The sequence below is a fragment of the Canis aureus genome, chromosome 22 (genome assembly GCF_053574225.1).
Source record: "Canis aureus isolate CA01 chromosome 22, VMU_Caureus_v.1.0, whole genome shotgun sequence".
NCBI classification, from domain to species: Eukaryota; Metazoa; Chordata; class Mammalia; order Carnivora; family Canidae; genus Canis; species Canis aureus.
Window position 1 is genome coordinate 5,172,560 of NC_135632.1, and position 16,115 is coordinate 5,188,674.

The window sequence follows — 16,115 nt, forward strand, 5'->3', positions numbered from 1 at the left end:
CCACATCTTCTTTATCCACTCATCTGTTGATGGACATCTGGCTCTTTGCATAGTTTGGCTATTGTGGACACTGCTGCTATAAACATTGGGGTGCAGGTGCCCCTTTGAATCACAATGTTTGTATCCTTTGGGTAAATACTTAGTAGTACAATGGCTGTGTTGTAGGGTAGTGCTATTTTTAACTTTTTGAGGAAACTCCATACTGTTTTCCGGAGTGGCTAAACCAGTTTGCATTCCCACCAACAGTGTAAGAGGGTTCCCCTTTCTCCACATCCTCTGAAACTCTGGAAATAAAAGCTAGAAAATGGCTGTAATTTTAGTGTGAGAAGAACAGGGGACCAGAACTTGCCCGTTGCTTGAAATAAAGGCCTGGGGTAAAGGGCACCCCAGCCCATGAAAGGAAGAGAAAACAATTTTTTGACCAACATCTGAGGTTCCAGCTTATAGAAAGTTAATTATCTAGGTTGAAGGGGAAGCAAAGACTGCCTAGCACCCAGGACTTATGCTAACTTGTGTACTAGTATAGTGCCTGGGTCTGTATTTGTTCCAGTATTACCCCTGGGTAAACTCAGAGTCACCTATGCATGACCTTGTTCTGGAGTACTGTTCCCCTGGCCTAGGTAGTACTTCGGTGGAAGAGATAAAATACATAGAGCATAAGAGAACAAGCAAACAACATAGAAGGGGAAAAAAAAACCCCTCCCATGAAAATGAGCTCGAAATCCAAAATTCCAAAGTACATCGGAAATATTGTAACTGGAAAGATCACCAAAAGTGTTTAAAGATTAGGATGTATCATCACTCTGGATGAAATGAAAATACCAGAACCATCTGAGAAATTGAGGCAAGTGTGTTTAAGATTTTAACAAGACTTTTCAGAGAGAAAAGAAAACATAGCAATCCTAAGACTATAAAGATTATGAAAAACGAAAGCAGTAGCATATGAGGCAGAATCAATAAAAACCTTGGAAATGAAAAATATTATTATTATAGAAAAATAACAAATAGAATGAACTTCAGACTAAATGCAGTTGAAAAAAATTTGAGAGAGAGAGAGAGAGAGAGACCATGAGCAGGTGAGTGGGGGGAGGGACAGAGGAAGACTCTGCAAGCAGACCCCACACTGAGTTTGGAGCCCAAGAGGAGTCTCCATCTCAGGACCCATGAGATCATGACCTGAGTGGAAATCAGGAGTCTGGCGTTCAACTGACTGAGCCACCCAGGGGCCCCTGAAAAGAAAATTTTAAAACATTGGGAAAAATATGCTGAGAAATAGACCCAGAATCCAGCCCGAGGAGGTAAGACATTGAAAATACATCTGTGCAATAGCAGTCGGGAGATATGGGTACACTATCAAAAGGCCCAAAAGTTGTTTTTTTTAAGAAGTTTTGAAATAAGGAATCAAAGAAATAGCTGAGGCGCAATAGTTAAAGATAGGTTGGTATTATCCAGAACTGGAAGAATAAAACATCATCTCAAAATACTACATAATACATAGAGGGATATGTTTAAAAATAGACTTATTATTTATTCCAATGAGGAGATTTCCCCAAATAAGACTTTATCCATTATAAAAATGTAAACTTTAAAGGATGTTGATGAAACAGTGAAGTGTGTCCTTAAAGAATTTAATTTTTTACTTTGTTCACACATATATTTAAATCACACATTATCTAAACACAGTGATTTAGAAATAATGTTTTTTTCTCCAGTTACACTTGAAAAGTTGTTTTGAGATGCAGCGTTGTTATGTGATTGTGCAATGTTGTCGTGGGACGTTCCTGTTCACAGACATTAGTACAGTTTTATTTTAATTCTTATTCTGCTTCTGGATTTGTATTCTTAATCCTCATAATGCAAAAACCATTATTGCTTTTTAAAGTAATCTTTAAAAGCCTTATTTCTACTGGCCTCCAAACCCAACAAACATAAAGTCAAGCCCAGGAATAAATACTGAAAGTGTTCATCTGCTTTAATGTCTTTATACTAATTTTTAACATATGATCTTTGTAAACACCCAAACTAGCATTAATTGTAGAAAAAAAACCCCAACATTGCAGGGTAGTTTCTGGCTAACATGTTGTCCTAAGCAGTATTTTATGGTGTATGGAAGTGATCCATAATATGGGAGCTCGTGAAAGGACCCAAATGTAAGTGGTTATTTCTTTAATTTTTTTTTGAAAACTGTACCTTATATTTAGGTTATATAGGGATTTTTAATGACCCCTTATTACATATCAGGTGTTGGTGATGGGTTATAACAGGGAGCGAGACAGGTCATTGTCCTCATCTCCTGGAATCCACATTCTACTTTGATCATATAGCCAATAAGCAAACAAGAAACCATCAGGTGGTGATGAATACTATAAACAATTAAAAATAATTTCAAGAAATTGGATGAAGCTTATCAGGAATCTAGAGGGTTTCCAAGGTATCTATCAGTTTAAAGGGCCTGTGACACCAGGCGACCTTAGGATCTTGTTTTCAAACCAGGCTACATCTAGACTTCCCATTTCCCAAATCTGAATCCAGTAACTGACCTTTATGTCATTCACCTTTTGAAAGTTTAAAAGGCTTTTTTTTTTTTTTTTTAGTGTAGTTGACACACAACGTTACATTAGTTTCAGTTTCAAATCGACTGATTTGACAAGTTTATACTTCATGCTGGGCTCACCCCAAGCGCAGCTCCCATCCGTCACCACACGACACTATTCCAGCATCTCCGACTGTGTTCCTTACGCCCTGCCTTCTTTCCCCCACCACTTAGCTATTACCTAGTTAGGAGACTGGATCTCTCACTCCTTTTCGCCTATTTTGCCCAAACCCCCAGCGTCTCCCCCTCTGCAACCATCGGATGGTTTGTCGTCTGTATTTATAGACTTGATTTTGCTTTTTTGATTGTTTATTCATTTGTTTCTTTGTTTAGATTTTCACTTATGAGTAGAATCATACGGTGTTTGTTTTTCTGAGTCTGACTTATTCACTTCGCATTATACCCTCTAGGTCCATGTTGGCCTCCCATGAAAAATGGATGATATTGGAAAAGTAGAAAGAAGCAAATTGGAAAACTGTACAAAATCCAAAGTAAACAACAAAACAGAACATCTCTGAAATAAATAATTGTGTATACACGCATAAGTCTTAGTCTTTAGGATGTTTAGGCCACTTCCAATCTTTTCTTTCTTTCTTTCTTTCTTTCTTTCTTTCTTTCTTTCTTTCTTTCTTTCTTCTTTCTTTCTTTCTTTCTTCTTTCTTTCCTTCCTTCCTTCCTTCCTTCCTTCCTTCCTTCCTTCCTTCCTTCCTTCCTTCCTTCTTCCTTTTTTCTTCTTTCTTCCTCCTAAATTTCTGTATTGTCTGAAGTAAGCATGTATTACTTGTGTAATCCGGAAAAAAACCTACAGTATTTTAAATTGGGACTATTAGCTTCCACTTAGTAGTTCAGACATTTTTTTTTCCTTTTCTATTTGAAGTCTTTGAAGTGATATTTTTAAACCTTAAGTCTGAAACTTCTTAATACATTCTAATGGATATGATACTTTGTTGATTTTGTTTACCTCATATGTAATAATACGAGAATATGTTGAGTATGATCCCCAAATTACTGATTTAAATGGCTTCTGAAAGAAATATAGTTTGCCTCTCTGCAAAAGTTTCCTAAGAAAGTAAAGTATATTCTATTCAGTACTTTCAACGGAGTGAAACCCAATCCATTTACCACCAGTTATTACGGCACATTTTATATTATCAGGGTAATTTCAGTATGTCAAATTACTATTGTCATGAGAAAATATCTAGATCTTGGAAAGAAATAGCCACTCCTTCCTGAAACTTGTTTAATATAGAAAATATATATTTTTTCTGACTTCTTGCCTTTGAGTACCTGAAGAAATCCAATAGAAAATATTGCTAGATAATAGATTCATAATCGTCCCAGATGAAAATCTTTGCTTTACTTCCCTGTGCTCACATTATCCTGTTTCAGGTGATAGAGACGCTCCTAGTAACTTCCATATATGAAGTCAGAGGATGTTTTGCTTGCACAGTTGTCCTGATGTAATTGATGCTGATTCATTAAGTTCTTCATTTCACTCATGCAAGCAACTCACATAGTGTTTTAGAATTCTCATTTCCTCCTCTACACTGTGACTCTGGAAAGACACACATGTATTGTGTCCCTCAACTCTAATTTCATTTGTCCTGATGCACTGTAGACTTTCACGCATTTACATTTGGTAGAATTGTTCAGGGAATTTGAAAATTTCTCACACTACCGGTAAAATTTTACTTTGTAATCAAATGAGACTTTTAAAAGTATATGAAATTAAAAGGGTGACATAGTAGTTTTCTTTTAGCTCTAAAAGTACATAATTCAGTCAAATAATCTTTTGAGGCCTTTATAACTGTTTTTTTTTTTTTTCCTAAGCTGGAATACCAGATTACATTAGCACCAAAACAACTGATAGAGGCTTTTAATTGCTTTTGAAAAGAATAGAATCACATCATCCAAGTATACTAATAAGGATGTATTATAAGGGGGTTTTATGATTTTTATTTTTCTGATGATGAGTGAGGGTGAGCATCTTTTCATGTGTCTATTTGCCATCTACATGTCTTCTTTGGAAAAAAATGTCTATTCATGTCTTCTGCCCATTTTTAAATAGGATTTTTTTCATTTTTGGTCTCGAGTTGTATAAATTATTTATAAATTTTGGATATTAACCCCTGCAAGCTGGTGCAGCTACTGTGAAAAATGGTATGGCGTTTCCTCCAAACAAGTTAAAAATAGAATTACTATATGATCCAGATATATGCACCCCTGTTTATTGCAGCATTATTTACAATAGCTAAAATATGGAAGCAACCCCAGTGTCCATCCAGAAGTAAATGGATAAAGAAGACGTGGCACGCGCACGCACACACACACACACACACACACACACACTGGAATATGACAACCATAAAAAGACTGCCATTTGCAACAATATGGATGGAGCTAGAGAGTACAATGCTGAGTGAAAAAAGTCAGAGGAAGCCAAATACTGTATGATTTGACTCATAAGTGGAATTTAAGAAACTAAATGAACAAAGAAAAAAAGATAAACAACAAACAGACTCTTCAACAGAGAACAAAATGACAGTTTCTAGAGGGGAGGTAGGGAGACGGGGGCAGGAGAAGATGCAGTACACTTGTTGCGATGAGCACTGAGTAGTGTAGAGAAGTGTTGGATCACTATGTTGTATACCTGAAACGAATATAGCCCTGCATATTCACTATACTTGGGGTAAAAAAATGGGTAAACAAAATTTAAAGAATAAAGAGGTTTTATGGAAAAAATGTTGAAAGAACAGTTTACATCATGACAAGTGTTGAAAGCATGTCTCTCGTATACACCACACACACACACACACACACACACACACACTGACCCATATATGCTCACACACACACACACACACACACACACACACACACCTGTTGTGTGCTGCCTGGAGCAGGTCCCAGCAGCTGCTGGGGTGGGTGGAATAAGACAGCTGAAATTGCTGCTTCTGTCCTGTCTCAGGGAACAGCTGGTGGTAGAAGGAGACATGTTGGCAAGCATGCAGGTGAAGAATCCAGTTTTTCCTGCCAAACTTTTGCTCGGACATAGCGACAACGCCACCAAATATGCCTCACTTAAACTTTGTGAAAAAGGCCAATATGGGGAGAGAACCCATGAAGCTAAGGACTAAGGTGCGGCAAATGAGGTACGGAGGATGCAAAATTTAAGGTGGCACTCACTAAACATGCTGGCTCTGCACCTGCACCACCTGGAGAGGGAGTTCCACCCCAAATTTTGTGTCTTGCTGGTTTCATCCCATCCCTGCCACTCTTGTTCTGCAGTGTCTCCTGTCTTTGTGTTATAAGATAACCTATGACTAGATATAAGTCAGGGGACAAGAAAATCCCAGTGAGGTAACAAGCGTAGTTTTCTTCCACTGATGCATCTGGGAGGTATTTGATGATGGACTTGAAATAAGGACTGAGCTGAGAATTCTAAAGTTATGTTTTATTTTATTTTATTTTTTTAAAAGATTTTATTTATTCATGATAGTCACACACAGAGAGAGAGAGAGAGGCAGAGACACAGGCAGAGGGAGAAGCAGACAAAGGAGAAGCAGGCTCCATGCAGGGAGCCAGAAGTGGGATTCAATCCCGGGTCTCCAGGATCGCGCCCTGGGCCAAAGGCAGGTGTTAAACCACTGCGCCACTCAGGCATCCCTAAAGTTATGTTTTAAAACTTTATTTTATCTACACGCACACTCATCCACATGAAAAAAGGAGAACTATCTGACTTGATCAGCCTGTATAGTCTACTCTCGCTTGTTCTTTGTTCGGGCTTGATATCCTTAACTGATCCCAGCTAGGCTTTTTTTTTTTTTTTTTTTTTTTTTTTTTTTTTAATAACATTGACTTAATCACTGGCTACAGAGGATTTTCTCTCCATCCACAGTCACTCAGAGGAGTTAGGTTCTAAGTAATGTCTGTCTATGGCCATCCTGACCTGTATTCATTACACAGAGCTTAATGAAGTTGTTTTGCTCCCAGCTTGATTAGCAAGATGCTAACTCTTCAGTCTCCAAAGATGATGTCTCCATATTTGTGCAGCATCCCCTCTCTCTGATTGATCCCTCACTGAGAAAGTCTCATCCTGTTCTAGGTTTTGGCACAACAACTTCCAGGTTGGTTGTAACCTGAGCAAATCCTCCATTGAGTGAAAAAACCCCGTCCTCCCTGTTGTGTTCTGAGTTGTGCTGCCGAGAGGCCCATCACTGAGTTCTAATATTTACCCATCTCATGTTCATTATCATGTAGGTTTTCCTTACAACACATGCCTCTTTCTATTCTAAATTCTGTGAAAAATGAGCTAGAGAGTCACAGAAGTACAAGTGGAAAATCCTTTATTTCATTTGTGCTTCTGACCCTCAAATCCTAAAGTCCCGTTTAACGCCCTTAAAGTCAAACTGGCTTCCAATCTGTGAATTAATTATTCATTCATAAGACAAACTCTTTCTGATTTGCCTTTTCCCCCAGGTGCACTTGTCCTTCCTGGCTTGATTCAGAATCCTTACTTAAGGCAGGAGTCACAACTTCAAATGCATGGAGTCCAGGCAGACTATAAGAATGAATGAAGCTGACAGGTGAAAAAGAAGAGGGTTAGAGCTGTGGTAAATGGGCTTACGGGCCTTCTCGAGGGGTCCTGCATGGACCCCAAGTTCAAATCCAGATGTAAATAAGATAGAATAATCCATAGGTGTAAAGTAAAAATGCCATATAAAAATAAATGCATATGTGTGTGCATGTGTCTGTGTTGTGTTGTGGCCATCCTGCTTAGAAGGGGGCTCTTATTTTAAAGATTTATTTATTTATTTATTTATTTATTTATTTATTTATTTATTTATTTATTCAGAGAGACACAGAAAGAGAGGCAGAGACACAAGCAAAGGGAGAAGCGGGCTCCATGCAGGGAGCCCGACGTGGGACTCTATCCTGGGTCCCCAGGATCACGCCCTGGGCTGAAGGTGGCGCTAAACCGCTGAGCCACGTGGGCTGCCCAAGGGGCCTCTTTTTTTAATGTAAAGTGTTGTGTATTATGAAATTTGCATGCAGAAGATACATCTCTTAAAAAGCAATTAAAAATGCAGATTTGGGGCCTGAAAGAGACATTTTCACAGTTGATCCAGAAGTCCATGCTGGAGATAAGCTAAGTATAAGCCAGCACTTTCTCCAGGAAGGAGGAGCAGCAGAACTCCAATTTCTAGGCAAAACAAAATGCTAAAAGTAAACTCCAAGCGGTGAGCCTGGGAGGAGGATTTAACAGCAGCATCACAATCTCACTCAGGCTACTGAGGAGAGATCAGTGAGAAAACACCTTTCCCTGCAATGAATGGTTTTAGCATTTCAAACCAGAAAAATTCCAGGGTAGACAAAAGCATCACTGAGGCAGTAGTACTAAGACCAGAAAGATTGAGGATTCTGCTGCATTGTAACTTTCTACATTAATTCTTAAATACATTTACTGAACCACTTGGAATCTTGAGCCATGAAAGCAAATACCATTAAAAAAAATACTATGAAAGCCCCATAAATTGCATTTGTTCTGAAAAGCAAAGTTCAAAAACTGAAGTGTCTTGAGGTCAATCTTCTAAACGAAAGCTTAAAAAAAAAAAAAAGTTCTTTGTACTAATGTTCCCCAATAGCTAAATTTTGTGAATTAGTTATAAAAATACTAGTTACTATGCGCACTTAAGTGAACAGGGACCAAAAAACCTAATTTCAGATCATAATTCCAATACAGCAAAATGATTTGATTAGCTATCAACCATGATTAAATTCTCTTTAGGTCCGTCTCTAACGTATATCCTTCCATTGAAAATGTACTTTAACAAGGATATGGTGAGCAAAAAAAAAAAAAAAAAAAAACAGAAAAAATAGAAACAACAATGTCTTCCAGTGTCAAAAATCTCTGTAAAACAGAAACACAGTTTTCTCAGTGTTTCTTGAAAAACAACTCAGGAAAGTGGATGGAATACTTGGTGAGAGCAATGATCTGGGGCCATCTTGTGGTCGTCACCAGTAATTGGGTAAAGTTCTTAAAACCACCAGAAAGCGTACTTTAGAGTAAATAGGGATGGTTTATAGCTGAAAAATTCCCTAGATGTCCTTTAGAAGGACTCGATCCCAGGATCCGGGGTCACGACCTGAGCCAAAGGCAGATGCTCAACCACTGAGCCACCCAGGTGTCCCTCTGCCTGGGTTTAAATCCTCACTTTGTCACTTTGTGTGCCCTTCAGCAAGTCGTGTAACGCCTGTACCTCCGTGTCCTCTCCTGTACAATGGGGGTAGTAGTAGTACCCACCGGTGCAGAATTGTTGAGAGGATTAAGTGTGTCAGTTGCACCCCTGGGAAGTGTTGGAAGGGTGCCTGGCACAGAGGGAGGACTGCATGAGTTTTCACCATTTTGAAGACTCCTTCGTGTTAGCCATCTCTCCCAAGCTGCGGGCCTTGTTTCACTGCCATCATCGCAGTGACCTCAGCAGAGGCCAGACTCTTCCAAAGTCGAGGAGCACGTTGTAACGGCCTGCCTTGGCCTTCCTCGGGTTTACTTTATTAGTGCGTCCCTGTTAGAGAAGGAGCCTCTTGAAGTCACACCAGACTTTGTAGCCGAGATCCCCATGTGGAGACCATGCACCTCTGTCATGACCTCACTCACATGATTAATCACCCGGGGTCTTGGTGCCAAGCTTGAGATGGTGGGGAGCTTGCCTGGGCACCAGATTCTGTCGCCTTCTTTGCAGTATCTGAAGACTCCAAATGGCTACCGGAAGGAAGTATCTTTGGTGCTTCTCCTCCCGTATGTGGATTGGTGGAAGTTGATAGGAATGAGGCATTTGGGAATCTGGGGTTTTGCAAGGTTGAGCGTGTCAGGGTTTAAGTACCATGAACTCCAGCTTCTCCTAAAAGTAGCCGTTGTCCCACATGTCCACTCTGTCGAGGCCGACGCTTGAAGGTCCATGGACTGATTGGAAAGAGTTCTTCCAGGGTTCTTCTGGTGGCAAAGAATTAGGACTGGCTTCTTTGCTCTGGCCAGCTGGCCCTGGACACTGGGTTCTAGCCCTGGATTCTTGGCACATCTCTCATGGACCACTCGTCACCCTCAGCCAGCGGGGAGCATCTCTCCTGGACATACTCCCTCAAGATTTCTTTCTCTCTCTCTATCCTGCCCTGACTCCCGGTCCTTGATTTTGCTGTGAGGCCTTTTCCCATATAAGGTTGCATGTTGTCATTCTGATCCTACCTGGGTTGAGCTGTGCTCACTGGGGCCCAAAAGCCATTTGTTATTCTGGCCTCTATGCATTGGTGTCAGTATCCCAGAGTCGGGATACTTCACACAAATGACACTTTTCTCTAGCCACAATTTAGAAAGTGGCTGCAATCTTCCTCAATCTACCACCTAACCCCCTGGCCCTCATCACAGTTCTCTGAGGACTTTCTATAAGGCTTACATTCATTCTGTAATGAAAGCTGGTCCTACGTGCATAGTCCATCTCTGCTGTTCTGTGCCAAGGTATCATCCCAAAGGCCTGTGGTAGCCCAAAGGAAAACCCACTCTGAGCTTCTTCTTCAACTTATGTAAATAAATGGAGGTGGCTGTTTTTTTTTTTTTTTTTTTTGAGGTGGCTGTTTTTACCCCCTTGTAACCAAAATGGAGAAAGGCCGCTAAGGCTTCTCCCCAAAATACAAGAAATGGGAGTGGAGAGGGAGCAATTGATTGTCATGTCTGGGAAATCTATCTGTTCTTTAGCTCCATTGCCTTTCAGCTTGGGCATAGAGTTCCTAGAAAGTTCTATCCTTTGTTAGGGGATCCCCTGGGAATAATAGGATCTTTCATTCCTTGACTGAAGCATACTTCAGAGAAACCAGGTACGAGGATTCCTCCCTTGAAGGGAATGGGCTCAAGCTGGGAGCCCTAGAATTTCTAGGCCACCAGGAACAGGCTTTGAAGTAGCACCTGAAAGGGGCCAACACCACAGACAAGTCGCTTAGATCAAGGCTGTCTTGTTCTATTCTGCTTCAGAATTAAGTCGGAATCAGGTTAGATTCTGACTTTTTCCTGGTTTTTGTCACCACTGTAGGCAAGCTCGGCCCCTTAGCACCCTAGTGATAAGCAGATGATGTGGAAGGGGTGAGGAGTTCTCACTCCTTAAATTTGACCCTAAACCTACTGGCGGCTCTTTATTAGCCTAAGGCATCCCGACCTCAAATCACACTGCCTGTTCGGCGTGTAATAATTTAATTAACAATATAATTACTTATAATTTTTCTGTTTTTTTCCCCCTACCATCATGATTAGTTATCTGAAATGCAAATCGATTGCCACTGACAAAAATATACTGTATGGCCCCTTGAATCATCAAGCTTTCTAAAAATGTCATCCCTATGGAATGCAAAGGTCACAGTCCCTTCAACTCCACTTAGTGCCGCTGTTCTTTTTTTCCCCCCGACCTTTGTCCCAACTTTTGGAGGGAAGAACAAGCACTTCCCAACTCTTAGCTATTGATTTTATCTTTCCGTCCACACTCCACTCGATCTAGCCCAGGTGAGGCAGCCACCGCCTCATTTTCCTTCCAGGTTGTCTCTGATGGAGACCACCCACTGTGGGACGTGTCCCGAGAGCCTGCGGCGGACAAGGATTGTTCATGCTTAGAAGGGACCGAGGTGATACCGATGGATAATGCTACTCAGGCTGGTAAATGGGCTCGGAGCTCCCTCCCTGTGCAGTACTCACAACTTCTTGCCCCACAGCCTCCTCCAAAAATCCCAGATTTGGCATAATTGCACCTTCAGGGTGCCCAGACTCAAGACCAAAAGTCCTAAGATCTGAGGCCTTGCAAGGGCATATGGCCAAATGTCTGTCATAGTTTTGAAAGGAAGTGACCTTCCGCCACCCCCTGGCACGGCCCTCCGTTTATCTCATATCTCTGCCTGTGGAATTAATGGCTTCAGAGGAAGGAGCCTGGTGCTAATATGTGGCAATTCTGGATAGGAGAATCTGGAGGGGTCATGCAGGGTTGAGCCTAGTAACAGGCCCCGGCCTGTGGATCAGAGGACTTTCTCTGACATTCAGCATGTTTTGTCCTACAGTAAGAATATTAATGGCCAATGCTTATAGCCAGGCCTTTTTTTTTTTTTTCTAAATTCTTCACATACATGAACTCAGCCCTGTTAACTCCAATACTAAAGAGAGATTTATGAGGGAGAAAAACCCCAATTCTATAATCTTACCCATGAGTCACTTGAAAAGCAATCCAACTCTTTTTCTCTTTAATTCTGTGTCAAAGTATGAGGCTAACGTAACAATCTCTACGGGTTGTTATCCTTGGCGTTTCTGTAGGACAACTCTGGTCCAAACTGGCCCTGCAGTTAGCCTGGGTCCTGACTCTACTGAATGTTGACTCAGCTGCAAGCCGGGCTGCACCCTTAACCTTCCCCCTCAGAGGGTGCCCTATGCACCTTTACCGTTCGTACCGTGCCCACCCATTCCACAGCACACCCAGCTACGTTTGGTCATTAGAGTAGAATGTCCCTTACAGCGGACCTATGTGGCGAAGTCATCCAGATAAAGCAGGACACTGAAACAAATCTCCAGGCATCCTGGACAGTGACTTTTCAAAATGTAACTTCAGCGTATTGGCCTTGTACTTCATTGCCAAAAAAATCGAAACATTCACAAAATCTATTTCCTCTTCTATCCTTGATAGACTTTTTGCAACCAAAAGTCCTCTTCAATTGCTTTAGAGCTCCTCCTTAAAGCCCTACTTCATTCAATTCAAATGAAGCCATGACAACATACTCCAGGAGGTCATCTGTCTCCCATAACTAGCAATCTGGATGTAATTTTAAGCTCAGCTGGGATTCTCCACGTACAGAAAAATTTAGTAGTTGGCTGAATGGAAATAGTAATGTGTTACAGAAATGAAGGAGTGTGCATTTCTTTCCTCTGGGCGGCCTGGAGCTTACGTTCAACATAGCACTTCTTTTCTGCCCCCGTGGGCTGTTTCTCTGGGTGCTTCTTCATGCATACAATTTCAGATTTCTACACACATTTCTACAGCATTTCCTCTTTGTACCCAACACTTACTTGCCTCTGTTTCCTTTGAGGAGGCAACACTATTCCACTGTTGTGTTAGTTAGGATACTTTGGGGACCAACTCGACTCAAATTAGGTTAAGCAATAAACAGTTTATTGCTCATGTAAAATAAGGTCAAGAGTTAGTCTGAGTTCTAGGTGAGGCTCGATCCGGTCGCTTAGCAAGGTAGCCTGTGATCTGACTGCTTAGCCGTCCTAAAGCATTACAGATGACTTTCAGCTACTGCTAGTGGCCACGTTCATACCCAGCAGTTAAGAATATCCTGTAGATTTCCAGTAAAGGCAACAAAGCTCTTTTCTTCAAAGCCCTAGTGCACATTTTCTTGCATTTCTTGGTCAGAGCCCATCTCTAGGCAGTCAGTTTTGGCTGGCAAGTGGTATATGCAGGGCTCCCCTCTGCTCATGGAAGCGGGATCAGCTTTTGCCAGGCACCATGGCTTGTCTTGAGGACTCTGTTTTCCTAGAGGAACCGGAGTTTGGACACAGAAAGCTACCCTACTATGACCACAAATGTAATCCCACTAACTGTCGAGGAAGCCTGTGCCGTGTTACTTAGCGACCCTTCACACGCGCTTTGTGTATTTCCCACGCTCTTTGCTTTGGTTTGCACAGACAGCAGAGGCCTTAGGCACTCTTACTGGATCCCCTCTCAACTATTTTCTTGTGTCTAGGTCCTGAGTCAAGTGCTTTATATACTTGCATGTTAGAATTTCACAAAAGCGTTGTGCAGCAGATGCCATCACTTCTTTTTGCAGATGAGGAAACAAAATTGACTAATTGTCACATAATTAGTAAGTGATGGACTCAGGCTTTAAATGCAGGTAGAGCCTCTCCAAAACCTGTCGCCTTAAGGACGACACCATGGCAACTACCATGTCTCTAATGACCTGACACTTACCAACAGTGCTGGAAGAGTAACACACACTATTTTAGTTCTATTCAGAAAAATCAAGAGAATTAAGGAAGTTATCATCTGCTACTTGGGGCTGATAACTTAGTATCAGGAAATGACGAAGCGTCAGTAGCACTCTTGCGTTTCTACATTGCTTTTCATCTTTTCTGTTAGGGGAGTGATCTTTGGTCAGAAATAGTAGCTCACATAGTGGTAACTTAGGGAATAGATTTTGAAGCCGAATGAAGATATTACAGGAGAACACCCAGCCACTTCCATGGGTTCTTGTCTTCTTGCCTGGACAAATTAAATTCTGGCGCCTAAGAGAATCTGTGCCAGAGTCAGACTGCTGAAGCAGTGACGGTGATCTATGGTAATGGGAACTATTCCTGAAGGCTAGAGATTGGCAAATGGGAAGGAAAAAAAAAATCCCCTAAACAAACAAACAAAAAATAAATAAATAAAAATTTACACTAAAGACTGACGAGGTGTTGACTGTGGGCCAAGCGCCAACGTAGCTACCAAAAACATAATGTATCAGCACTTAGAAAAGGAACAGCTCTTCCAAATAAAAATGGCAGCCTGGAAATGGACATTTACTTCCCACTTCTTTCTTAGGACTCAAAAATCACAATAAAGAATTTTAAAATGCATAAATCTGAGTATCTGTAGTAGTAGATGAGTGGGCCCCATATTTTTGAAGCTATAAATGCAACACGTGCATGGTTACTGACCTAGAAGTCCATAGAAAATGAAACTAAAGCCTGAGTTAAGGCAGAAAAGCCAAACGAGAAGTAGATTTATCCACCACAAACCTGAAGAGTCTTGGGGAAAGGAGACGAGAACGGCGGTAGTAGCCACGCTGCATAAATGAGGACTCCTTTTTCCTGCTTGGATCATGTAGCTGGGGTCTAATAATATGCCACCCAAAAAGTATTTCAACATGCACAAAATTGGAGTATTTCTCTTTAGGAAAAATGACATATTCAAAAGAAAAGCCTACTGACTGCATAATGACACCTTATTGCTTTCATTATTTGGATTCAGGTATGTCTCCCTTCTCAGTAGGCCACGGATCTCTCAAAGGTAGGGACCATATTCTTTTCCAGTCTGCATTCCCAGCATCTATCCCAGTGCCTAGAAAAAAGAAGAAATGTATCATAAAATATTTTTATTGTTAGTTGGATACAGTAGGAATTTATACCCACTGATTCAAAAATAGTTCTCTCTGAATCCTGAGATACTCTGACTATAAAACAAAAGCTTCATTTTCAAGAAATTATCAAGATTGTGTGTAATGGAATGTGACCATTAAACTGCATAAGTGAGCAAAGTGGGGATCCATTAGGAATAGCACAGTATAATATCTCTTATAAGAAGTAGCGAAGGAAATGCAGTCATTGTCTCAAAATATTTATTTTTTCATTCTCCGTTTATATGTAGTTTCTTTTTCCCTTCTCTTCATTCTGTTCACTAGTCTCCTCACGTTTAGAGACCATGTGATTTTGTTCTGTGTATATGGTGGATATTATGTATGTCTATGACTCTCAGTCTTTCTTTTTAAGATTTATTTATTTGAGAGAGAGAGAAAGAGAGCGAGCTTGACCGTGAGAATGAGGAGGGGAAATGCAGAGGAAGAGGGAGAGAGAACCTCAAGCAGACTTTCCCACGGAGTGCAGAGCCCCATGCGGGACTGGATCTCACGACCCTGAGATCAGATTTGAGCTGAAACCAAGAGTCCAACGCTGAACCCACTGCACCACCCAGGCGTCCCTATGACTCTCAGCCTTTTATACACCAGCCAGTGCCAGGTGTCCACTGGTTAGCCATTTCTTGTGTTTAGAGTTGAGGACTCTGGAAGCACAATCCTAGGAACCACTGTCTATTGGGAAACTTTTGTGACTAACTTTGGGGAAATTTTGGGATTTATGAACCATGTGTCTATAGCAGGCTTTTTAACGACAGGTCTCATGGAGTTGTGGGACTAGGGTTAATGCTTTTTTTTTTTTCCTTATTATGACTGGCAAGGCTACAAAATATCTCCTCCTAGCTACATAAACCCCACTGATTTGTTTGAATCATTATGCTTACTTTGGAGATAATTCAGTTCCACAAAATTACATAGACATATTAGAAAAAAGTGAGCATAAATATAATACAAATGGGGATGACTGGGTGGCTCAGTGGTTGAGCCTGCCTTAGGCTCAGGGTGTGATCCCCGGGTCCTGGGATCGAGTCCCGTATCAGGCTCCCTGGGGGGAGCCTGCTTCTCCCTCGGCCTATGTCTCTGCTTCTCTCTATATATCTTTCCTGAATAAATAAAAAAAATCTTTAAAAAAATTTATAATACAAGTAAATGAACCATATTTCATTTAACTGAAAGGTTCATGAGGGCAGGAGTCATGTCTGTTGTGTGCTTACTGTATCTCTAACATGTAATACAATACAGAGTATATATAACACAGAGTAATAAAGAGTAGATAATAAGATTTGCTAAATAAATGAAACATAAAAAAAGAAACATATAATTGTGG